The sequence below is a fragment of the Olea europaea genome, unplaced genomic scaffold, assembly GCF_002742605.1.
Source record: "Olea europaea var. sylvestris unplaced genomic scaffold, O_europaea_v1 scaffold336, whole genome shotgun sequence".
Lineage (NCBI taxonomy): Eukaryota > Viridiplantae > Streptophyta > Magnoliopsida > Lamiales > Oleaceae > Olea > Olea europaea.
Genome location: NW_019252586.1, coordinates 296,942 through 323,328, shown reverse-complemented (window position 1 = coordinate 323,328; position 26,387 = coordinate 296,942). Strand labels below are relative to the sequence as shown.

The window sequence follows — 26,387 nt, the reverse complement described above, 5'->3', positions numbered from 1 at the left end:
ACTCGCAGATTGGAACGCAGAATGTATAAAATAAAAATTGACACGACAATGAACAACATTTTCTTTGTACACCAATCAAGCTGCAAATGAGTTAATCACTTTCAATTTGACTACACAATATGATTTTAATTTAATTTATTATTTTTTTTTCAATTTAGCAATGCTATATTTTTTCAGTTTTTTGGTTTTATATTGAGGTATTAGATAAATTGTTCTAATTAAATAGGCCATTTTAGACTGGAGCTAGTGCACTCTAATTTAATGGATAAAGATAATGATCTGATTAATGACGAGGACCCCCGATAGGTGGGAACGTTGTGACTTTTTTTAATTACATTAATTTTTCAGAACGTGTGTTCTAATTCACACCGACAATAAACAAATAATAAAATAATAAATGGTTTACAACGTGAAAAGAAAATCTTTTGCTAATGCCTGATGGACTAATATTAATTGATTTGAATTGTTAAAACGTTTCAACATGGAAGTTAAGAAGTCAATCATTGAGCACAACTCATTGGAAAAAGTGAAGTGAATCTCATCAAATTCAATTGGTGCTCAGACAAATTAATTGGGGCAAGTTTTGTCACAAGGATAAGGACAGTCAATCTCTTGAAATTGGCTTCGATCATAAAACCAATCTCCAACCGCTTCAGCAATTGTCTACACAAAGAAATGTTTAATTTGACGATTCGTTTTGTACACAAAGGGAAATATGAAAGCACCATTAAAAATATATAAGTCTGAAATTGGTAACAACGATTAACCTTGTTATTTAAAATCGGAGAGTGCATCCCAAACCATGTTTCCCCTTCAGTTTGGCAGTGTGTATAACAGGAATTTATATAGTATCCTCTTGATGAAGGATGCCCGTTCCAGTTAATGCATTTATGAATTCCAACCTGAAGTCTGAAAATCGCATTAATTAGTAATGACATCGTTTCAATTCAAAGCAAAACATCAATTGAAATATTTAAATAAAAACTTATAGTACCTTGAATTTTTTGGAGCTGACTAGGGAAGCAATTCCTAATATCAGTAATACAATTGCTCCACGTATTATTTGGATCCGAAAGTGGAGGAACCAAAGTGTTATTTATCTGGAGAAATTGAGGATGTCAATATAATCGAAAGCATATAATCAGATTATTGAAAGGGATGTGAAATAAGATCATATATAGCAATAAAAAATGTTCATGTAAGTGAGATCAAATGCAAACTAACCTGCCATGAATCGTAGGCAGAATTTATAATGAAAAGCGGCGTTCGAATTTGTTGCACAATGTTTTGGGGGAAAAAACACTGAATAGTTTGAGTGATATCAGCACGAGGCAATTTATGTCACAATGCAAAAGTCATTTAATCTAGTAAAGAAAGAAGCTCTTACCAACCCGGGTTTTCTGTTTGAAGTACACAACGATGGCAAGTTCTTCGCAGCTCCCTATTTCCAAATTCAGGGATGAAAATGCAATCAGAAGATGATCAAATTTCTACGCAACAAGCATATAAACTATTGTATGTAGAAGAAAATTCATACATGTGTTGTGACCACGCCGTTGTAAAAGTTCTCGATATATGATGCTTCAGAAATAGTTTTCCTATAATACACGATAAAAGATGTTATCTTCACTTAAAATAGGTGAACATAATTCTTTTAGACATAAAATCTTGTGTAGATACAAGTCCTTGTATGAAAGCTTACGCATTTATAAAATAACCAGCATCTGAAATGCACTTTACTTTAGCATCCTCGGGAATGAGAGCTCTATAATTATCACAATGTAAAATTGATGTCAACCCACCAGCCGAACATCCAGACAGAATGGCCTGCTAAGAATACTATGAGTTACTAGTGATTGATTCAATAAATAGTGGATGAATATTCATAAGAAAAGAATCATACATTTTCAGCACTCTTCATTCCTTTCTCCAGCAGCTCCTCCATGACAGCCCAAAAAATTCTTGCTCCTCTGAAGTAAAGTTTGGTGATCTATAATCGAATTTGATAGAAAAAATTATCACAACAAGAGAGCCATCCACCATAGTTTTACAAAAAGCCATTAAGTTATGTATACATATTCACTTTGAGAAAGCTGAATAGAAAGAAATGAGGAAAATAATCTTATTAACGTATATATTGTGATAACTTACAGGATCCACTATTTCTACATCCCCAGTGAATGATGCACCGTCACAGTATCTAACCTTAATCCTATTCCAGTTATGAAAATCTGGATATTTACATGATATAATAATAATAATTAAAGACTACATTAAAGAAGATTAAAAGTCCAAGTAAAATAACAAAATCCAATCCAATAAAAAGATTAAGATATACCGGGATTAAATTGTGATTCATTGCTCAAAATCCCAGTGAAACTAAGTTGTTTAGCCATGTCATTGGAGGAACCTTGTTTTGAGTTCTTACGGGCAAGGCAACTAGTGACACTGTTGCACCATCCTCCTCCCTTAAAAACCAAGACAAACATGTTTACAATTCCTTAACCAGGCGAAATAGCTTATTTACATTTCAATATGATATATGCATTCTCAGTTAAAAAAAGTATTCAATAGCTTATGACAAGAGTAATAACCTCAATATGAACCAGCCAATTGTTAATTCCCACCCCAGATCCTCTATCCAGATGGTAAACTGGTGAAGACCCATCTAAACAAACTGCAAATATACCCATAAGAAGAAAATATAGTTAACATTTCTTATTATAAATACATAAGAAACATAATATTAATTTTCTATATGGTGGCGTTTAATGTTTTACCGGCTCCTTTTGGTTTAGCATTGTGAAGGAAAGTCCTATCAACAAAAACTGCTTCGACCCTCAATAAAATCAACATGTAAAAGAGAATTCCCAGCATCATTCTATACAAATAATGTCGACAGAAGGATTAGAAATTACCTCTCAAACAGAATAACAACAATAATAATTTTTCACAATTAATTTAGGCCATATTTTCTACGACTGGATTATGCTTCCTGGTTTGAATTCTTCTTACTTTTGTGCCTTGTTTGTTAGAAATTCATAAGTCTCATGTTCATTAAAAGTACATATCTATGCTAATAACACTCAGGTTCATGTTTGTATCGATGCTAGTAACACTGAGATAAATTATGAACACTCTTGGGTAAAATTTGGAACTGATTCTGATTTTTAAGGCTGAGAAGGGTGAGCGGTTGGGCTGGGTTTTTAAGGCTGGAAAGAATATCTCGTTTGCTTGAAGTGAGAGAGCGAGAGAGAGCTTATGATAGTGTGCACGAGAGGTAGATTGTGTGCAAGAATGATGGTTGAGTGTGATATTTATAGGCAGCATGCAATATGTGCGCGTATTTTGTAATAATATTTTGTAATAAACATAAGTGGTATATTTCACTAGGATTTCAATTTAAAACTCAATATAAAGACAAATGGGATATGTGAATAGTATTTCAATATAAAAACTCATTATAGTTCACTAAGTCGCTGAATTTTATGGGATATTTAACTTCCATCTATTAACCCTTTTTTGTGTAAAACATGCTTATAAGTTGCTTTTGAAAGACAAATATTAATTTTAATTATGTGTTTCTTATGATCCACGACTAGTAATCACTTATGCACCAACCATTTATACCAATTCATAATTTTAACAACTGAAACAAAAATTCAAACAAAGACTAAGTAGGCTTCTTGAAGTCATAAGTTAAAATAATTTTCTGAACTTCTATAAATGGAGACATATTTTATCAATTGAACATTAAATTCGCCAATAGAAAAGCAAATGTCGTTAATTGCTAATTTTTCTAGAACCCAAAGAACCCTCCATTTTGAAGAATTTAACATACAAATAATTAATCTTTGTTTAAATTGATAATCACTTTGTTACACAACAGATTTCCATGATTTACATCGAGTCTACATCGAGTTCTTGCTCGAAGTGGATCTGGGCTTTCTCCTTTTTCATGCCACTATCCAAATTAGAATTTAACGCACATTTTTTTTCACAACCTAACCAAATGGAAACATATGCAATGAGCCTAACCTAGAATGTTAGGCTGCTTTACCAGTACTCTTTTTTGTCAACCTAACCTATGATTGAAGATCCATGCACAATAATAAAGGAATGACTGCATGGTTTTGTCAAACAATTACTTAGCTATACTCGTAAATATATTATTGAATGTTTATTTATATATTTACTCTGTAAAAATGTAACTTTAATGCACAATCAAATATGAGTGAAATTTCACAAGACACTGACATTTAAAAATATTCAAAATAAAAGAGCCAATATAATTTGGGAGAGTAGAGTTTGATGTAAAAAAAAACTACAAACAGGAAAACAGTTAGTATCACTTGAATTATAAAACCCATATCCTTTTAACTTTCTTGATCTAACTTCACACCTCAATTAGAAACATTTGCCATGAGTCTAACATTGTTTTAGCATACTTGTTAGTGTATTCAATAACTGAGATATTTATTTATAACAAGAAACTCCAAGAATTAAAATTGTAAAATATGTATCTCAAGTAATGTTCTAACAACTCAATTCGGGTCAGTCAATCAGTCATAGAACGTGCAACTATTATTACTACAGTTGTAATTTATGATGAAACTAAATGCTTGGAAATATATATCTTAACTCATTCCTTGAAGTCCCAAGAATTTGCTTTCTTAGCTTCAATAATACAACTAGAGCAGAACTCACTATATAGTCAACTAGAAAGACTAAAAGAAGAATAAAACAAGATAAAAATAAAATTTCTTGGCAAGATGAATCTAATGATGCACATAATTTAAGAGTGTGATTGTGTCATGTTGGATGACTCTTTTTAGTACTATTGGCTCTGAGTTTTTTGGTTTACTTTTCTAATAATCAGATTTTTACTATTTGTATTCGATTGGCATAAACTTTTTTTTTATGTGGACTTTTTATCAAAGAACATTGAAATTAATTATTTAATTGTTTATCAACTTAGATTAGTGCCTAAAACCGTGAAAAATGAGTTTAATCAAATTAAGCTAATTAATACTGTAACTGATCTATAAGATGTTTAGGTAAAAGCTCTTCAAAATATTTATTTAATCTTTTGGACAAAACAGGTAAATGAGATAATTATTTCACACCTATTTTTCAATTTTATGGTTCATTTTACGGCCATGTAACTTGTATTGCTTGAATAGGCACTCCGCAATTAATTTTATGAAATGACTGAACACAAAGTTGAAACCACCAAATGCTAGACTAAATTAAATAGACACAATATTTGAATACAAATCACGTAGTACTCAAAAAGTTATTCGAGTTTTATTGTAAATTTTAGGGATGGTATGGGCTACACTATATATTTAATTCCCTTTTTGTTTTAGTTTATGTTTTTACAAGTTATTCTCCTTGTGGATTTTGTCTTTTACGTTCTTTATTGCTTTCAAAACATTAAGTGATCAATCCTTATTATGAGGCTTGTTTTGCATTTCTCTGGCATAGCCTATCTTGACAAGTGTTTGTGAATATTTCTTTTAACAAGCTTGTGTTACCTTATAATTTATATTTTATTATTCATAAATAAAACATACCAATTCCAAATTTTCTTCTTTTTTTATGTTGAATATTGATAAGTGTAGTTTCTACACTTATTTGATATCCTAAATGATGATATTTTGTTATTCTTTGAACGGATTAGTACCTGATTTGTTATTTATTGCTTTTATTAGAAAAAATTCATGTTTCAAAGAAGAATTGGAAAAAAGAACAAAAAATAGCTAAATGAAGCAAATCCAAAGTATGGGAACCAAAGTGTAAATATTTAATGGTTGATTTGGACCACAAAAGATACTTTGAAGATTGATAGGAGTCAATTGAATGCAAATTGGAGTAAAAAAAAAGGTAAATCGACTTCAAATCATATAAGATATCTTCAAGATTTTTGGTCAACTTGAGACCCATTTTTTGGATGAAAAATGTTTGAATTGGAAAAATTGTATATCTAGAAGAATTGTATCTCTTTTAACTAGCTTTTCAATGCACTTTGAATCACCTAAATCGGACACTAAAAGAGAAAGTTATGATCAAAATACTGAAAGCTGTGCAAAGACAAAATTACGTACGCATGAAGACAACTTTCCTTATTTGATTCAAACTCTTTTGGAAGACAATTTGGGCATGAATTTCGACATAATTTCATCATATAAATATAAGATATGGGTAGCAATGAAAGGGTCTTTCTCTTGCCTCTTCATACACAATAGTTTCTTCAAATCTATCAAGAGCAAATGGTCAATTGCTATATTTTGAGAGAAAAGATCAAGCCATAGCAAGGAATTGCAGCTCAATTATATCAAGTTTTGAAGAATTCAACTTTAGACGTGAAGATCAACATTTTTTGTATTCTTTCATGATCCGGGTGATATTTTTCTATTATTCTTCTTGTAATTTATATATTAATATACTAGGCTAGTTTTTCATTGTATTGGATGAATGATGAACCTTGTTGTTTGTTTATTTTAATTCAAGACAATTAATTTAGTATTTCATGATTTTTTCTTGATTGGTTTTGCATTCCCATTGAACTATTTAATTGCTTGATCACTAATTAGATAGTAAGTTGCTTGTTGTAGTGTAGGAATACTCACAATAAGTCTAGAACGCTGTAAAATCAACACATGGACAATATGTTAGGAATAATATCTATGGCATGTGCAATCATGTGTTATAAATCCTGTGAATCAATGCATGTTTTTCATATGAATTCAGACTATGAATAGGATTGAGTCGTGTTAAACATAGGATTAATATATCTTGGGAAAGAATATTGAATAAAAGTGGATTATCGATTGTCTTGAATGCATGAATTTACTAGATTATAAATGAAGAGTTGAATTAAATGGCAATAGGGGGATTCACGATTCTAATACAACTATTCACATATAAAATAAATATTTTATTTGCTTTCTTAGTTTAAGATTAGCATAGAAAACATACAAATCACAACTTTTTTTTTTTATTTTATATTACTTTAAATTTAGTAAAAGCTACTTAACTAAATATTAGACCTTATTTCTCGTGGGAACAATACTCTTAACTCGCAGATTTTATTACTTGTACAACGATTCCTTACGCTTGCGGGTTTCACACAAACAAGTTTTTGGCGCCGTTGCCGAGGAATAGCGGATTTAATTTTAGTTTAGTAGTTTATATTAGATTCGATTTTTTTTACTTTATTATTATTATTATTATTATTATTATTATTATTATTATTATTATTATTATTATTATTAGCTACCCACCCCGATCTCTCTTATTTGGTATTCTTTCCAAGTGTTGTTCAGTAGCATATGCAAGATTCTGACGTTGATATAGTAGAATTATTTTTGTAATAATTAATCTCGACATGGAGGAAGATATATATTGTGAGTCTACTATGAAGTACATTATACTGGCTAATGCTTGTATACATGCACTGACCCAGAAAGGTTCAAGCTCCTGTGATTTCAACAATAATTGCGATGTCGAAGATTAGCATTTGACAATGCTAATGAAGACTACATGCCTATGGGGGAGTGTGTCCCTTCAGGCATGCTTGTGGGAGTTGATCCTTGCATGTTGAACGGGAGGTACTTGCAAAATAGTACACTGATCTTGCCAAGTTAGATGAAAATAAAATGTGCATGGGAGATGGCATATTCTAGATCGAATTTAAAAGGTGGGGGTCTAATCCACTCGAGAAGTTTGAAAGAAAAGAGTTTCCATTGCCTGTAGATGTAGATTGTGAACCAACCATTCAACCCGAGGATATATCAATTATGGAAGACAAGAACGAAGATGATAAAAGTTCAATTACAAATAAACAAAATGAAGGGGGAGGTAATTAATGAAAAAGACGTTAACTCACACTCTGTTGACTTCATTGATTGCCCTATCATTGAATTTGTAATTAAATTTGAAGAGGAGGAAGAGGTCTACATATTTGAACTTGAATCGGATGAAATAAGCAAGTCATATAACATTGGAAAGGACAGTGCTAAAATTTGTAGAAGAAACAAAGAGTGGAGCAAAATTAAAAGGGGCAAACTAAGCAAGACTTCAAAAGCGTTCTTCAAAATTCCATGATATCGAAACAATAAAGTCAAGCTAAAGACTATAAATAAGCGCTTATTTGGAGGCAACCCAATCTTTCTATCCCTTTTATTTATTTTGCTTTCTACTTATATTATAATTTAGTTTATTATTATGGTTTTAACTAGGGAATTATCATCCATATCCCATTTTTCCTTAGGTTACTTGTTGGTTTATTTATGTTTGAGCCAAGTAACACTTGTTCTAGATCTTTTGTGTTTTAATGCTTTATTTATCCATATTGTGCAAGAACATGACGTCACGAAACACTTGAACCAACCATTACCAAGGAAACAATGGGAGACAAGGAAAAACTGGCCATTAAATTTCATCGTCATATCAAGGGAGTCTTTTTTTTTTTTTTTTTTTTTTTTTTTTTCATTTTCTCCCCCACCCCTTATATGCAAACATAGGATTTAAGACATTGAGGACAATGTCTAATTTAAGTTTAGGGGGTGTAAAAAACATGAGTTTTCATTTGTTTTGTGTGTTTTTGTGTGTGTTTTATTGTTTTAAATATTAAAAAATACAAAAAGATAAAAGAAAAAAATTGAAAATTGAAAATTTTCAAAAATATTTTGTTTTGGTGTGCTTGTGTGAGTTAGTTAGCCTGGCTGATAATAGTGTATATATTGAATTATGAATTGATCTATGAATGGTGAATACGTTGCATATTTAAGTTAATTTTTACTTTTCCATGTGAAGTTGATATATATTGAGCACACGAATTAAGTTAAGCATTGTGTAAAAATAAGTTGATTTCATAATTGGATAGGTTGAAATAGCGGACCATAGATGCTAAACCCAAAATTACTATATTTTACATCCTTAGACCAAATTTAGAATAGTTTGGAGGATTTCACTGTTGTAGGAAGATTTTGAGATAAATGGGGATTCCATATGTGAAAAAAAAAAAAAAAATCTTATGTGGATTATCTAAGGTCAATAGGATGAAATTGGGTAAAAGTCTCAAGTTAGAAGTTGGTTTATTTGGATGAGTGTTTAATAAGGGATATTGCACTAATCAAGGTATAAAAAAATAAAAATAAAAATCAAATATTTTATTTGAAAATTTCTCTTCGTAGCCTTTATAACTCGAGTTATTAAGCCTATAAGGGTGTTAAAATCTGGTACCTTAAAGTCAACTGACTTAGAAGTCATCGGCCCAAATCTCGCTAAAAGGGTCATTTAAAAAGCTTTAGGGAGAAAATGCTGCAAAAAAATGTTGAAATAAATATTAAAAAAAAAAAGAGAGAAAAAATTGGTTCATGAAATAGAAAACGCACTGAATGCCTTGATTAAGTCCCAAACACTTGTTTAAGAAAATTGACGTTTGATAAATGATTATTAGCCTGATTGTGTTCTGGAGATTGAAACAATCAAACTATGGAGAATCGACTTGCAATTAATGAGATTTACCTAAACTAGAGAAGTGAGAATAGTATAAAAATTCAACCTTAGGTCACAGACATGATAATAACGAAAAAAATAAGTTTAGGGGTATGGGAGTCTTATGAGTGATGAAAGGACATATTTATCCATTGAGGGCTAGGAATTAAAACTACTTGTGAATTCATGATGCTATGCTTAATTCTCCACACACACGTCAATTTTACGTTGGAAAAGTAAATTTTAATTTCTGTATTGTGATTTTGAAGCTGTGCACAGATTTGATCTTATGATTTCAATCTTGAGATAAAAAGCTAGGTCAGCTAGCTAAATCATTTTACATTGCTTGATTGATTGGCCACCAATTTGGTAATTAGCACTGTGTGTTTGTGTGTTTACTAGATTGTAACAGTTACACTTTGTAATTTATTAAAGAATAAAATTGCATGTGTAGTGTATTACACTCGTTATGGCATGCGTGTTTTGCCATGCTTGTTCACTTTACAACAAGGAATTTCCTTTGTGATCATTAGAATACTTTCTTTTTTTTTTTAAATAGAGCCTGAAAAGAATGCATTTATTAAAAGTAATAAATAGAATAAATAAATTATGGAATTTTTAAAAAAAATTCTATATTGTTTAATTTTACATATCTAGTGAATTGACATTAAGTCAATATATTAGTCTATTGGGCAAAGAAGATGAAATGTTACTAAGAATATTATCATCAATTATGGGAGTAGCTTAAAAGAAGACCTGGCAATACCTCCAAGATTTTAAATTCTCTTGTCTAGTTATACATTATAATTGTGTTATATCTATTCTCACTCTTATCTTTCAATCTTAGGTCGGAAACAAAAGTTAAGATTGATATCACTGTTGTACTTAATACTATTTTTTAATTACTTGCAAAATATTGCTATAGTTTAGACACGAGTTTTAAGTCTACGTGGACTCTCAGAGGAGGTTTGGATTTCCAACCTTATTTTACTATTATTATAATTAATGCTCTTAATTCGTAAAATATTATGTAACCAATGTTAGGCATGCTCTAAAAACTATTCATTGATACTTTATATTATTTTTTTTATGAAAAATTGTGTGATAATTGTTCGGGCTTAGGAGACTACAATATTTATGTAATTTTAAACAGAAAACATAGCACAAAATGTAAACGGTATAAATATTCGGTATAGTTTTGTAATGCTTTACCTGCTTATTACATTAATATATTTATAGCCACAGAGAGCGAGTACGCCTCCTGGCTTTCTGAGAAGGCGGTAACAACATAGTAGAACCACTGCTTGTGCAAGTCTATGAATGTTGGATGGAATTTAGAATTAACTGGTCTATAACTCAAGCCATACTATTTATCTAAAGGTCGAGTTCTTATATCAAATTTATTTGTCACTTTAAATGCCATCCAGACTTCTCTATTTATCCTGTTCAGTTAATTTAAGGTTCATTTATTCCTCCAACATGCTAAAGGATAAAACAAATATGGTGAACTAAATGTGGAATTTTAAATAAGGTTGTTCAAAACAAATCCAAGATAAGCAGTAAATCAATCAACTTGAATGTGGACAAATTCATAGAGGTCAGAACTTCTCTGGACAAAACATTTTCAGTGCTTAAACATTGCTTAAGTCTCTGTATGTAATGAGATGGGAACGAATTTTGTAACTCTAGAAAGATAACTTCACATACCACAATTAATTAAAATGGCAGAATCTGGTTTCACATACCACTCAGCCTAAAAACTTACAAAAAACCGAATTTACCGCCCAGAGTTGCAGAGATCCTCTGGTGCATCAGATTCTAGTGCATTGAGATGTGATGATTCAATTTAAGAACCGGAAAAACAAAAAAAATACCTTCTTAAGGATGTGAAGAAGAAACAATCTCAATCTCCACCAATCTCCTGATTCAAACCGTATATGGTCCAAAACTTCCCTTCCACAATTGAAAAAATAAAAGCTGCAGAACAAATAAAAATGACAGAATCAGCAATGAGATATGAAAATTTGGGATGACTTCGTTGTTATTTGGGGGATTTTCTGAAACAAAATTACCCGGACCGAAAGAGAGATTGAGAGGCGGAGAAAATATGGAGGAACTTTACTCAGGTAAGAGGGGAATTGTTGAAGGAAATAAATTCTTAGGGTAGAAAAGCGGGATATATGTTTTGGTAAAATATGGAGCGAAGGATTTTTAGCTTTTCTAATTTGGTGGCCTGTTTAAAAATGCTATTATATTATATGTAGATAAACTTCAATTTAGTTTATAGCATTGTCAACAAGAATGCTATGTTTAAATGTTATAAAATGTATAAATTGTTATAGTGATTTATTTATTATTACTTAAGATATATGGTACACATAAATATGCTTGAAAAAGTAAGACAGTGTAATTATATTTCCTAGCCACATGGTGCATTTTATATTTTTTAGGATAACAGCATTTTAAGAACCGTATCAATAAATGAGTTGGGTAGCTTAATAAGTTTTCCACTAGAAAGCTCATCAATTTGTACCTGCCAAGTTTTATATCTGCATTATAAAATTTTTTAATTTTAAATATTTTTCGTACATTTTGTTTCCTATTAGAAATTCTAATTGAGAAATTGAGAATTCCTGTGTCTAATATGTGAGGGCACCTATTAAATTTCCATTTTATCTTTAGAGGAATTCCATCAATATCACTTGTTCACAAATTTTTAAGTACTTTGTCCTTGGTCTAGTGCAAGGCTTGTAGGTATAGGATATTTCCATTTAGTCGATTATGCATGAAAGATATATTCTACCTAAACAAATTATGAAAGAAAAATCAATAGCAGTGACCTTAGTTTCCACACGAAGTAAATAAATGTGAGTTGAAATTTTTTTAAATAAGTTTCCTTGTTCCAACATAAGTTTGTTTTGATAAAAAGAAAAGACATAAATTTATTATCGTTAGAGTTATTTTGACAAGAGAGAGACCAATTAATTTGGATGTCTGACGTATGTGCTCTAAGTTAAATAATTGCATGAAAAAGGCAAAAGCCATGCCCAACTTAATACAAGGGCTTCTTGAAGACCCCACATAAAGTATGAAATTCATTCTAATGAGAAGAGCAACAATATAATGTTCAATTCTATGAAAAAAAAAAAAACCGAATTCTTCAAGAAGTTGTAGAAAAAATAGTAATGATGTTGCTTCAAGAATCCTATTAAGGGCTTGTTTGAGAACTCTTTTGATAAGTGGAGCTGTGATAAGTTTGAAGATTAGGACAAGACAAGCAATCCCATGGATCCATGATTAGCAGTACACCACCTTATAGTCCGAGAATTAAATTATTTATTGTAAAAGGTAGCCTCAATACGGCAATAAACTACAAAATAATAATAATAATAATAATAATAATAATAATAATAATAATAAAGAATTATCATTTATTATCTTTCAATGAAATAATGTACAACCCCATACTGCGTAAAGGACTAAAACCTATGCAATTAAGAAAGAAATTGAATAAAAGTGCCATTGAATTCTTTTCCCTTCATCATTGTACCCTTTTGCATTCTTTTATTAGACTAGTTGGAGTGTAAATCTGAGCCTTGGTTGATATTTTGCCGAAAATTTGCCTAAAAGAAGAAAACAACATTAATTGCAACAATGATATCAATCTTAATTTTTTTTTTCATCTAAGATTGAAATGAGAAGTGAAGTAATATAAATGTTATTCTTAATAAACATAAATCAATTCTTCATCGTCACTATAACAAAAGTAATTTTTACGACATTTATTTACAGCGTATATTTCAGGCATGCTGTAAATGATTTATTTTTTATTGTTTATATTAAAAAAAAAACTATTTACAATACAGTGAAGTAAAATTTATGGTGGTAATATAATTACCCATAAAATATAATTATAATATTTTGGATGCAACAACTTTTAGCCTACTTGTTTGTCGGTTTTTAGAGATTATTTTTACAAATCACCATCGCAAGTTTTTTGTTTGTGATCCAATTAATATCTTGATCGGCATTGACAAAATTTGGTCACCTAGGTGACCTAATTAATAACATGGTTGGGTTTTGAAGATTTCAATGGCTGTAGTAACTCGATTATGACCTTGGTCGACCTCGTCGATTTCATGAGGTCGTAGTGATGCCACTATGAGGTCGTAGTGACACCACTATGTCTTTGCTTAGCCTTGTTGATTTCAGGATGCCATAGTGTTCCAGTTACAGCCATGTTTGGCCTTAAAGATTTCAATGGCCCTGAAGCCCGATTAATATCATGGTTAGTCTTGGAGAGTCAACTGTCGTAGTGACCTGATTTTCTAATGTGAGAGGCCATGGAGAATCAATCTGACTAAAACTGTAATTAAAGAGTGTCATCTTTAGAAATTCATACATAATCATATTATAAAAGCTCGACTACAAATTGATTAGTAATGAAGTTAAAAGATTTTGTAAAACTTAAGTCAAATTCTTAACAACATAAGGGATAAAGCCATCAAAGAAGTGCAATTCTTTAAGAAAATTTCTGATTTTTTAATAATAAAAACTATTTAATTTATTTTATGAAAAATAAAATGAATATGAAACGATTTTTTATTCTTTACCAAAGTTTCTATATATTAATCGCAGTTTTTAAAATGTATTCATTTAATTTCTATATATTCTTTTTAGGAAAAAGTTTCAATGTTAATTTTAACGTTTGGAGAATTCTGGTGCAACTCGTACAAGAATTAATAAAATCAATGTTAATTTTAACGTTTGGGCTACACTTCATATTTAATTCTGTTGTATAAGTTTACAGTTTCTTAGGCGATGTCTTGTGAATTTTGTCTTCTACTATCTTTATTGCTTTCACAACTTTAACTGATCAATTCCTACTATTAGGCTAGTTTTACATTGCTCGGGCATGGCTCGAAATAAGTTTTTATAAATAGAGGGCAATTAGAAAGATGCATGTTTGGAAGTGTTTATAAACAGATTCATTTATAAATAAATAAAAGTGAGATGTGGGCATGGAAAGTACTCGTGGGTTATTTCGAAATGTTTGAAGAAAAAGTAATTTGAACAATTATAAACATAAGCTAAAAATAGAACAAATGCAAATAGAGTTAAAATGAATCTAAATTGTATACTGGGAGCATGGGCAGAGAAACACGGAAAAAAAAGAAATGTAAAAAATATATATATATACACACTAGGATAATACATAGGAAAGAAACTTTCACCCCCCAAAAAAATATATATATAAAAATAAATAAAATAAATAAAAATAAAATTGGGGAATAAACTGGGCTCTCTACGCCATTGACTAGGAAGGCCTTTAAAAATTATCCAAGGTTTTGCTTAATTTCGCTGCACGACTTTCGTGCTTTGACTATTTGTTTATTTCCCACTTTCTAAGACACTTTTTTCACACCCTCATTTTCAATATTTTTTAATAAAATAATTACACACATGAACCTATAATTTTTTCTCTTACTCTTTAACCTTTCATTTTCTAAAATATATTCTCAATGTTTACTAAACATGAGGTAAGCAAATTACATAACTGAGACGAGAAAATAAATTGGCAAACATAATTTTAACGCATATATTTCTGATGATGATTTATGGTTTTGTAATTATAGTTTCAGCTAGATTTTTGACCTGTTTAATTTTTTTGCTTTTGGCAACTGATTTATTCGTCGTTGGGCCTGCTGCTGTGAACTAAAAATTCACTTTTGTTTTCCCTTTTTTGAATAAATTACAACGGATTTTTTGCACAATGTTTTGGGGGAAAACTTTTTTATTTTTATTTTTTGAAAAACGTTTCAGTTTTAATTTTAACCTTAGGATAGTGTTAATGGTATCCTTAAAAGTCTGGTAGTTTGGTATCAAACTATCAATGATTTACCAAACTATCAAATTATCAATGATTTACCAAAATTTAATTATTGATAATGTTACCAAATTATTCTTTACCAAATTTTAATTATTGATAATGTTACCAAATTATTCTTTACCAAACTTTAATCATTGACGAGGAAGGCCTGGGAATACATAGGAATGTTTCTTACATTTTGTTTCGTACTAGAAATTAAATTGGTAATATGAGAATTCTTGTATCTCATATGTGAGGGCACGATGATTGGTAATATGATGATTCTTGTATCCTTAAGAATTGGACTTTCAATTTTAGTCATATCTTGATTTTTTTTTTCATTTTTGAAAAAAGAAAAATTTCCTTTTTTTAAATTTTTTTTATATTCCTAGGATTTTTGCGCTTTGTGACCACATTGATTAGGAGAAATGAAATTTTTTTTGAGTTTTTCTCATCTTCTGAGATTTTTTCATCTCTCCTATAATCTTCCGCGATGTCAACTATGCATAATTTGGTAGAACAATATTATTTAGTTACATTTTTAGTCTTTTCATTACGTTATTTAAAATTTTACAATTCTTACCCCTCCCTAAAGTTTGAATACGGTACAGATTTCATGACTAATAACATGTTCATATTCTGCTTTAGTAATATTGTAAATTAATATAGCTCACCTTACCGTAGGAATGTGTAAAATTTACTTGGACTCAATATCGAAAAAAATGAAAATGAAAATTTACACGAGTCTTAACTAGTAGATTAGTTGTTGTGGTGTCTACTAGGGGTGTCACAACCAATATTGAATGTAGTTGGTAAAACATTATATAGGCTTATTGGAGATACTCACAAATTTAATTGTGAAATTTTTATTTTTGAAATGCAATGATAGTGTTTGAAATAGTAATGGATAGCATAACTAGATCGTATATATATGAAATTTATGACATCCTTGTCTTGTTATTGATTAAGTATAATTAATTAGCTGCTGTAACAATATTTAATGTATTATACTTCAAATTGGATATGATATTAACTAGTTATAGCATGTTTTTAATGATGTTGGAAATTTGTATATGAAATTGATTTTAACCCATTCTTAATTATTAAAGTGGAAGTTGTTATTTGGTGAATGGAAAATTAAGTCAAATTTAAATCACATAAGTATGTGAATTGTTGAAAATTTACGTAGAATATTATGGAATATTCTATAAATTATTTGGCAGAAAGGTGTGTCTTCCATATGAAAGATTGTGACTTTTAGCAGTATCATTCTCCAAGAGACGAGTCTGTTTAAATATGGAGACTAGTTTCAATAGTTGTGTCTCTTCTATAGGTTGTCTTTTGCGACAAGCCTTTTCAATATCTATATATAGACCCCATGTGTTTAGTTTTATTCATTCACTTTATGATTACATTATCATACTAATGCATGTTCACTTTAAAATTCTATATTTATTTGGAGTCAAGTTTCATATAACGAGAGTTCCAAACATAAGAAGGTTCGTTGGCTTATGTAATTTGGAGTGCTCCTATTGCGAGATGTGGTCATTGTATATTCGGAGACAAATGCTGGAAAATCATTAACACTAGTGCAGGGCACTATCAATTTAAGGAGAATGAGTGGAACTTTTGACTCGACCAAAATTTATATTCAAGCATTTCTTATCTCTACTTTACATATTCAATTTTGCTAGGTCAAGATTCTGTCCGATTTTATGCACATAAAAGGTTTGTTATTTGAATATAATTTATGCATTTGTATTTTTACAACAGTATTAAGACGATGATTTCATGCATTTTATATTCTTTTTGAAATTGGCTTTTTATTTGGAAAACCTGTTAAGGCCGACGCCTATTTGGAATGCAGATGTATTTAATGTATTTGAAGTGCATGACTTTTGATAAGGATGTCATAATAGTTTCACCATGGATTTTTATAGAAACCAATTGGGCAAAATATTGTTTATATTTCTTTTATCAAACTACGTTAGTGCAAGCATTAGCGTTTGTTTATTTAGGGCACAGTGATTTGGTTGGAGACAGCATTCATTCTGATTAAATAATGTATACGCTAGAATTTGTACTAAATAAACTTTAAATATGTATAAGTTGTATCCATTTGGAAATCAGGCAAGTCTTGGAAGACGAGACATTTTTCACGCCTTATTATTTGTAGTTAATTGATAGATAATTGTTTGAGAATTCGGAAAATGACAGTGCATGTGTATATGAAATTGTTTGGTATGAAATCCAAGATTGTACAGTGAATTAGATTTCTTGCATGTATTTGTGATGGTTGTTTAGAATCTTATGATGAATAGTGCATTCTCGAAGATGGAAAGATACTCCATGATTCTATAGAAACCATATTAGTATTTAATGAAAATTAAATTTGTCCTCAATGATTTCCATCGCAATCTTGGGTAAGAAAACAAGGAGCTGTATCTAAATAAAAGGTGCGTGATTGATCCATGACCATCTATTATGAGTTTTAAAATTTGTAGAATTTTTATTCCAACAGGTGCATACCTTCAAGTTTAAGGTAGTTAAAATTGTGCCGGATCAACGCTTGATGTTCAGTGACTAGTTTCGAATGTCAAAAATTGTGTCTATTCATGTTACTCTCTATAACATAAGTTGCATGGCATAAGGCTATGTTACGTATGGAAGAATGAAGAAGTCCTTTTACTTCCACACCTAGGCACATAAGTTTTACTGTGATGACCTTATCCAGAAGATAAGGAATAGGATATCAGGTTGGGCCTCACGATTACTATCGCCTGGGGGTCATATTACATTACTGAGGTCAGTACTTTCTTCCATACCTTTACATCTTCTTCAGATTACGCAGCCGCCCAAGGCAGTGCTGAAGAAACTTGAGAGCATCTTTGTTCGATTTCTATGGGATTCTAAGGATCAAGCACGACGTCTACATTGGAGGAGTTGGAAGGCGATTTGCCTTCCTACTGATGAGGGAGGCCTCGGCTTTAGGAGATTACAGGATGTGGTGGACACCTTCTCTATGAAGCTCTGGTGGCTGTTCCGATCTCAGAGGTCACTTTGGGCTCAGTTTTTACTGGGCAAGTATTGTAAGGGGACGCATCCTTTACTTACAGCAGTTCCCAGTTCAGCTTCCCCTACCTGGAAGAGGCTGAAATCAATTGGGCCACGGACGGATCCACACATTGCTTGGCACCTTGGAACCGGTCAGATTTTCTTCTGGCATGATTGTTGGATGGGCAAGTCCACGTTGGCATCCCTATTCCCCCACAGACAGCACACATCTGCGAGGGTACAGGATTTTTTTGACGACACTGGGTGGGATTTTGAACGATTATTACAGGCCCTTCCTTCTCACATGGCAGAACAGGTAGGGACGATACCTTTATGTGCAGATGCCACGGACCGAATTGTTTGGAAAATTACTTCGGATGGTGACTTTACCACCAAATCAGCATGGCAACTAGTCCGTTCGGTTCGCCAGCCTCAGGACTCATATCGACTACTGTGGAGCTCTATCTTGCCTGCCACTATTTCATTCTTCTGCTGGAGACTGTGGCAGGATCTCATTCCAGTAGATGTTGTTATTCAGAGGAGAATTGAATGTCAGTTGGCTTCTCGTTGTCAGTGTTGTTCGGAGATTGAGACCATCAATCATATTTTCACGAGCAGTAGCATCTCCGACCAGGTATGGCAGCACTTTTGAGACATCTTACAGATACCTATGACTTCAGGGGAGGGGGTCAGACAGAGGTTCCAGAGATGGCGATATTCTGGACAGCACGTTTACCGTGGACACATTCGTATTATCATTCCTCTACTGATATTTTGGTTTCTATGGACTGAGAGGAATGATGCGAAGCATAGAGGTATTCGTATGGTGGCCAGACGTATTATTTGGAGAATCTACCGCATGATCTCCTTTCTTCATATGGGAGGACTATTTCGAGTTGAGCATTGGCGAGGAGATGTGACACTTGCACCTTTTTTTGGCATTTCTTTGACCCGTCCTCTCCCACCACCACCTATTATGGTTGTTTGGCGCACTCCACCAGTTGGATCCTACAAGATCAACACTGATGGATGCGTCAAAGATGGATTTGCAAGTGGTGGAGGCATCATTAGGGACCGCGCAGGATACTGTATCAGGGCATTCTCAGCATCGTATGGCCCATGTTTCATTTTGGAGGCTGAACTCAGAGCCATACTAGATGGGCTTCTATTAGCCAGAGGACTTGGGATTTCAGCTATCTGGCTCGAGGCAAATTCAACATTGGCTATTCACTGCATTACCAAAGGTGGAGGACCATGGTCGATTCAGGGTATTCTTAGACAGATCAGAGACCTCATCTACTTCGATAGAGACACGGTTTCACACATCTACAGAGAAGGCAACCAGGTTGCTGATTCTCTTGCTACAGAAGGCTGGAATCATCGGCGCTATCTAGAGTATGGACCACTAGAACTGCCTCGACATATTAGGGCGATAGTGCAGATCGACAGACATGGATTACCCAGTTTCAGAGGTTCGTAATTTAGGCTATTCTTTATTGTATAGGGAAGTAGTACTTCCTCATTTATTGCTTTCATTTATTATATTCATTTGTTGCATCACTGCTTTTTGGAGGTCAGGTTCATGCCCCCTCCTTCCGTGTATTCTTGATTTTTATGAAATAAATATGGTTGGGGAACCCTTAACCCCCATCGACCTTCCTTGGTGGACCCTAAAAAGTCACTAAGGATGTGTGGATGTCTTTACCGAAAAAAAAAGTTTTACTGTGAACTTGCTAAAGAGACGATGGCTACATAGTATGGAGAGGTAATCCATTTTATATGCTTGCGAACTTATAGAAAAGTTCAAGACTTGCGGATGCAACACTATTACTTGCACATTCATTTCTAATTGAGTGATTGTAGGGGTAACTTATTTAAAGTTACATTCCTTATACCTTATAAATCATAGAAAAATTGTCCATATATGAAGATGGAAAGGTAGGATGCCCTCATACTAATTATAAGTATAGTTCACAACGTGAAGCACACTAAGTCAAAAGTACATAAAATGGGATGGAAGTTCATTATTGCATTTGTATTGGATATTGATAATAATTGTTGGAACATTTGAAGAATATTCAAAAGATATAACTACATTGTAGTTGATATTGGTTCAACTGTAAATTGAATATCCACAATACGAAATTCACTAGTAAAAATGTTTGATTGCTGCAATGATTTAGAAATCCTCCAATTGTACTATTATTTGGATGATGATATAACTTTACACTAAAGCTAGATAGAAGTAAGTGGCTCCATAAGAAGATTTCTTAATTGGTGAAAATATGTATCTATTAAATGAATTATTGTGATTGCTAGCTATATTTGATGAGATACGGAGTCACCTATAATATATTTCATAGAAATAATACCATTAAGCAGTTGATCTCAAATTATGTAAACTCGTGGATCCATTAAGAAAATATTTATCGTGAGATCAAGGATACTACATATCGACGGGAATGTGCTTAAAAGCCTACTATATAAGGATCTTTGTAATGGTAAACCAATCTTGTTCATTGGAGATCCCAATATCTTGGTTCAATGGGATAACTAGGTTATGAAGATTCAATGACCACTTGGGATTTAAGCCATTTCCATGATAAGTAACGTGAGAACTCGAAAGTGTTAGGGAGGCTATTGTGTGAATACTATTGTCATGATTTACATCAATGGTTGACAGTTCAATACATTGCGTTCACCAATTAGCAAAGTAAATTTCATTGTATTTCACTACGAAAGGTTCAAACCCATAAGGTACCTATCCAGATACAATAGCTTTCCGCTTGAACTCTCTTTAGCGTTTGTATAGTCATTTTCATTAATTTTTATTCATGTGGAGGATTGTTGGAAGTTTGCATATGAAATTTTTTTTATGAAATTTGTTTTGACCAATTCTTAAGTATTTAAGTGAAAGTCATTATTCGGTGAATGATAATTAAGCCAAATTTAAATCACTAAAATACATGAATTATTAAAAAATTACATATAATATTATGGAATATGCTAGAAATTGTTTGGCTAAAAATGTATGTCTTTCCATATGAAAAATTGTGACTTCTAGCATTATCAATTTCCAAGAGATATGTCTCTTCAAATATATAGACTAATTCTAATAGTAGTATCTCTTCTATAGGTTGTGTCTTTTGATATAAATCTATGCATCAAAAATATATTTTGATTTAAACCACCGCAACTATAAGTTTCGTTAACAAGTAATAAAGTGGATTTTGAATCCAAATATTGTTCCACAAGGATTGACTTAGTTTGATTTTAACTACCACGAACTTAATCGAAACACGAATGCTGAGAATGTTTATTTTAGTAAAATTATAATTAATCGAAACATGAATGGTGAGAATGTTTATTTTAGTAAAATTAGAACTAAAATGATTTACGTATGCAATAGTGAATGAATTCACTAAGTTAAATGCAAAATTACGCTAAATGGAATTTGACAAGCTCTAATGAATGACGAAAATACTAGGATTGCGAATCCCTATGCAATAATATGTTTTAACCCTAGTTTTAAAAATTGACAACACTCATGAATATTGAATAATCATTGTTCCTATTATATTTAATAGTCTCTCTTCAATAAAGTTAAGCCCATTCTCATACATGACCTGACGATATCTCTATGATGGATGCGAACATACAAGAATGCATGGATTTTTATAAATACTTAAAGATTCACCTAGAGCATAGCGGTATATTTCTATATCCAATCGGACCCTATGATTATTTATACCATGTCGAGCTTATTTTTCTTTTTTTGAATGCATAAAATATGCCACTATGTTCACATAGTTACCGTGTACAGTAATCATAGAGAAAAGAAATTCATATAAACCACTCAATACTCAAAAATGTGTTTTAATGTCAAAAATATAAAACTAAAGATTAAACGATTATATCACAAGGTTCATTGTTCTCCTAATACAAATGAATTTAGCATGACATGATGGAAAGAAGAAAACACAAATAATATAGAAGAAACGACATCACCAATTTCACTTTTCACTTGAATCTTCGGCTTTTCAAATTAATCTTCGTGTTTCTTGCCTCATCTATGCTCTCAAAATCCTTAGAAATCTATTAGAATGCATGGTTAATGCTTAGGGATGGCCCTAGGGTTTTAAGATACCTCCCATGATTTTTTTCCGTAAAAATCTCAATCACATAATGAAACAATAATTTTTTTGATGTGATTGGCCTAGGTAGTCATGCACGAAAAACCCAAGTAGTCGCCCAGGCAAATTTTTTTCCTTGGTAATTGTTCTTTGAATTTGGGTGGTCACCCACTCTAAATAAGTAGGCAATCACCCAATTATAAAAACTTTTGAATGTTTCATTTTTGTCCCCAATTCAATTCTTGATTCTTTTAAATCATTTCTCTAGTAATTTGAACCCTTAGACTTTTAGTTGCATCCAGTTGAACCCGCAACATCTTTAATCTTCATTTTGTGGTTCAAATCAACTATTGAAATGTTACAATTTAACCATCATACTTTGGATTTCCCCATTTTTCTTTTTCACTTGCATTAGAAATAGGTCCATCACTAAAATAAACGAAACTTAACCCAAGTTTAGATAAAATCAACATCTTCACGATATAAAAACTTAGTAATATGATCCAAATAAGTGCACAAAATATAATTATCAATCACCCGAAACTAAAATCTTTGTTCGTCCTCAAATAAAACAAAACTCAGGCATAAATCATTTTGCTAGCTAAAAATAAATCACAAATACTAGACTCAATGTTGAACAGCTTACTGTATGCCTCAAATTTGAATTTAAGTAACACTTTAGAAAGTTCCAAACAATATCAAAAATAAATTTTTTACTTATTCAATGCACGACTTAGTGTGTGTGATTAGCCAATATTGAACTCATACTAGAACACAACCAATCAACTGTAGTTGATTTATTTGCAATCATAATCCTCTTGTGGTCAAGTATTCCTTACACGTCTCATGCAAAAACCACTCATTAAGTTTTTCTCTCCAATCCCAAGGTATTTCTAGCACAAGGACGTTTTTAAAATCACTATACTTCATTTTTCCACACAAAGTAATCATAATTAGAAACTTATAAATGTAAAAATTAGATGGTAAGTTTTTCTCAAAGTCACATTGCCAATCTTTAGAGTTCAAATCTCAAAATCTTCATCAGGCACTTCTCACTTTTGATAATCTAAATCTTTTTTTTTTTTGACATCTCCTAGAAATTCTACTCTCCATTAGGCTCTCTAAATGACACCTCTAACGAGCTTTAGGTCAATAAACCCAAATCATATGACTATAGGGCCACCAGATATTTAGATGCCCTTACAAACTTAATAACTCGAGTTAAAAAGGCTACGAAGAGAGTTAGAAGATATATAATTTTTTTATGAGAATCTAACTTTTTCACCTTTTGACATCATATGCAAAACTTCTTTCCATTAAGCTTTCTATATGACCCTTGTAGTGAGCTCTAGGCCGATGACTCCCAAGTCAAAAGACTATAGGATATATATATTTAACAATGGTCATTGCCCGTTCTAGACTCCTTAACTCAATTCCTTCAACCAACGATGAGATCTGAAAACTCCAAACCATCAAATTTATATGAAAACAAGCACTAATCTTTCCACTCCCAAACTACTTTTTTACTATACTAGGGATCTAGGAATTCACTCTAGTATTTGTCAACAACATCGACAATTAAATCCACATAATCAAATCATGCCCCAATGTAAGAGCTAAGTCAATATGGCTATGTGCTCAAATAATCAAATCTGACATGGATAAGTTGTCAAATAAATGCAGATGTTATTTTATTGTCGGATAATCTAGCTAAAGCCATACTTATTTCAACTAATATCATCATAGGCAGTAAGTCATTTAACATACTAAGCTAGATAATTTTTTTCGTTAAAGAGTTATACATGCCTGGATACGGATGTGTAGAGGTGTCGGGTTGGTCTGGCTAGCTGGATGAACTAGTGGGTCAGAGAGCCTTGATGGCCATTGCTACATGGTTTACGTTTCAATCAATGGTCTTCGGTTGACTCCCGAAACGCAGAAGCTGCTGATGCACTTGATTATAAGCACAAGTGATTGCTCTTTGATCCTAGCGTGTCTGATCATCACTTAGCTGGAACCATCGTACTTGTATTCTAACTCTTCATAAATCTCTCTACGTGTCCAATTGTATCCCGTGCATTGCCTCCAAAGCATTTGGCATGGTGCCAATGGGACAAATAAGTTATGAAGATTCAATGAGCACTTGGGATTTAATTCCTAGCCATTTCTATGATAAGTAAAGTGAGAACTCAAAAGTGTTAGGGAGGCTATTGTGTGAATACTATTGTCTTGATTCACATCAATGGTTAACAGTTCAAGACATTGCACTCACCAATTAGCAAATTAAATCTAATAGTATTACACTACAAAAGGTTCAAGCCCATAAGGTACCTATCCAGATAAAATAGCTTTCAGCTTGAACTCTCTTTAGCATCCGTATATAGTCATTTTCATTAATTTTCATTCATGGGAGGGAATATTGTCTCACAAGGATTGGCTCAGTTCAATTTTAATTACCGCGACCTTAATTGAAATACGAATAGTGAGATTGTTTGTTTGTAGCAAAGTTAGAACTAAAATAATTTACATATGTAATAGTGAATGAATTTACTAAGTTAAATGCAAAATTAACCTAAATGAAATTTGATAAGTTCTAATGAATGATGAACGTACTAGTATCGTGTAACCCCATGCAATAATCTATTTTAACCCTAGTTTTACAAATTGACAGCACGCTTGAATATTGAAGAATTAATGTTCTTATTATATTTAAAAGGCACTCTCTAGTAAAGTTAAACCTATTATCATATATAACTCCACTACATCTTTATGACGGATGTGAATATACAAGAATGCTTGAATTTTTATGAACACTTAAAAGATTCACATAGAGCATAACAGTATATTTCTATCCCCTAATAGACCCTATGACGATTTATGCCATGTCAACTTATTTTCTTTCTTTTGAATGCATAAAATAAGACATCACTTCACATAATTATAGTGCACAATAATCATGAAGAAAAAGAATTCATATAGACCATTCAGTACTAAAAAACATGCTTTAATGTCAAAAATATAAACTAAATATTAAGACATCATATCACAAAGTTCATCATTCTCCTAGCACAAAAGAATCTAGCTAGATATGATGGGAAGAAGAAAACACAAATAATATTGAAGAAACGACATCACCAATTTCACCTTTCACTTGAATCCTTAGCTCTTTGATTTAATCTTTGGGTTCCTTCCCTTCTTCTGTGCTCTCAAAATCATTTGAAATTTGTTTAGAATGCATGACCAATGCTTAGAGATAGCCCTAGGGTTTTAAAATACCTTCCAAGATTTGTTTACCTAAGAATTTTAGTCACACAAGGAAGCCAAAATTTTCTCGACTCGATTGGACTTGGTAGTTGCCCAAGTAAAACCCAGGCAGTCGCCCAGGCTAAGTTTTTCTCCTCGTTAATTGTTTCTTGATGCACCCACTCTAAAAAATTGGGTAGTCACCCAATTATAAAAACTTCCCAATGTTTCATTTTAGTCCCCGAATTCAATTCTTGATTCTTTTAAATCCTATCTCTTGCAATTTGATTCGACTTTTAATTGCGTCCAATTGAAACTGCGACATCTTTAATCTTCATTTTGTGGTCTGAATCTACTATTGAAATGTTGCAATTTAGGCTTCATACCTTGGATTTCCCCATTTTTTCTTTTCCACTTACATTAGAAACAAGTCTATCACTGAAATAAATGAAAATTAATCCGAGTTAAATAAAAATAAACATATTCATAATATAAAAACTTAGTAATATGATCCAAATGAGTTCACAAAATGCACTTATCAAAATCTTCTATATATAGACCCTATGTGTTTGATTTTATTCATT

General features: G+C 31.8%; 1 pseudogene; it reads right to left on the bottom strand.

Annotated features, from left to right (window-relative positions):
• Positions 1-447: 447 nt before the first annotated feature.
• LOC111385975 lies at positions 448-11,452 on the bottom strand (annotated as a pseudogene).
• Between the last annotated feature and the right edge of the window lie 14,935 nt (positions 11,453-26,387).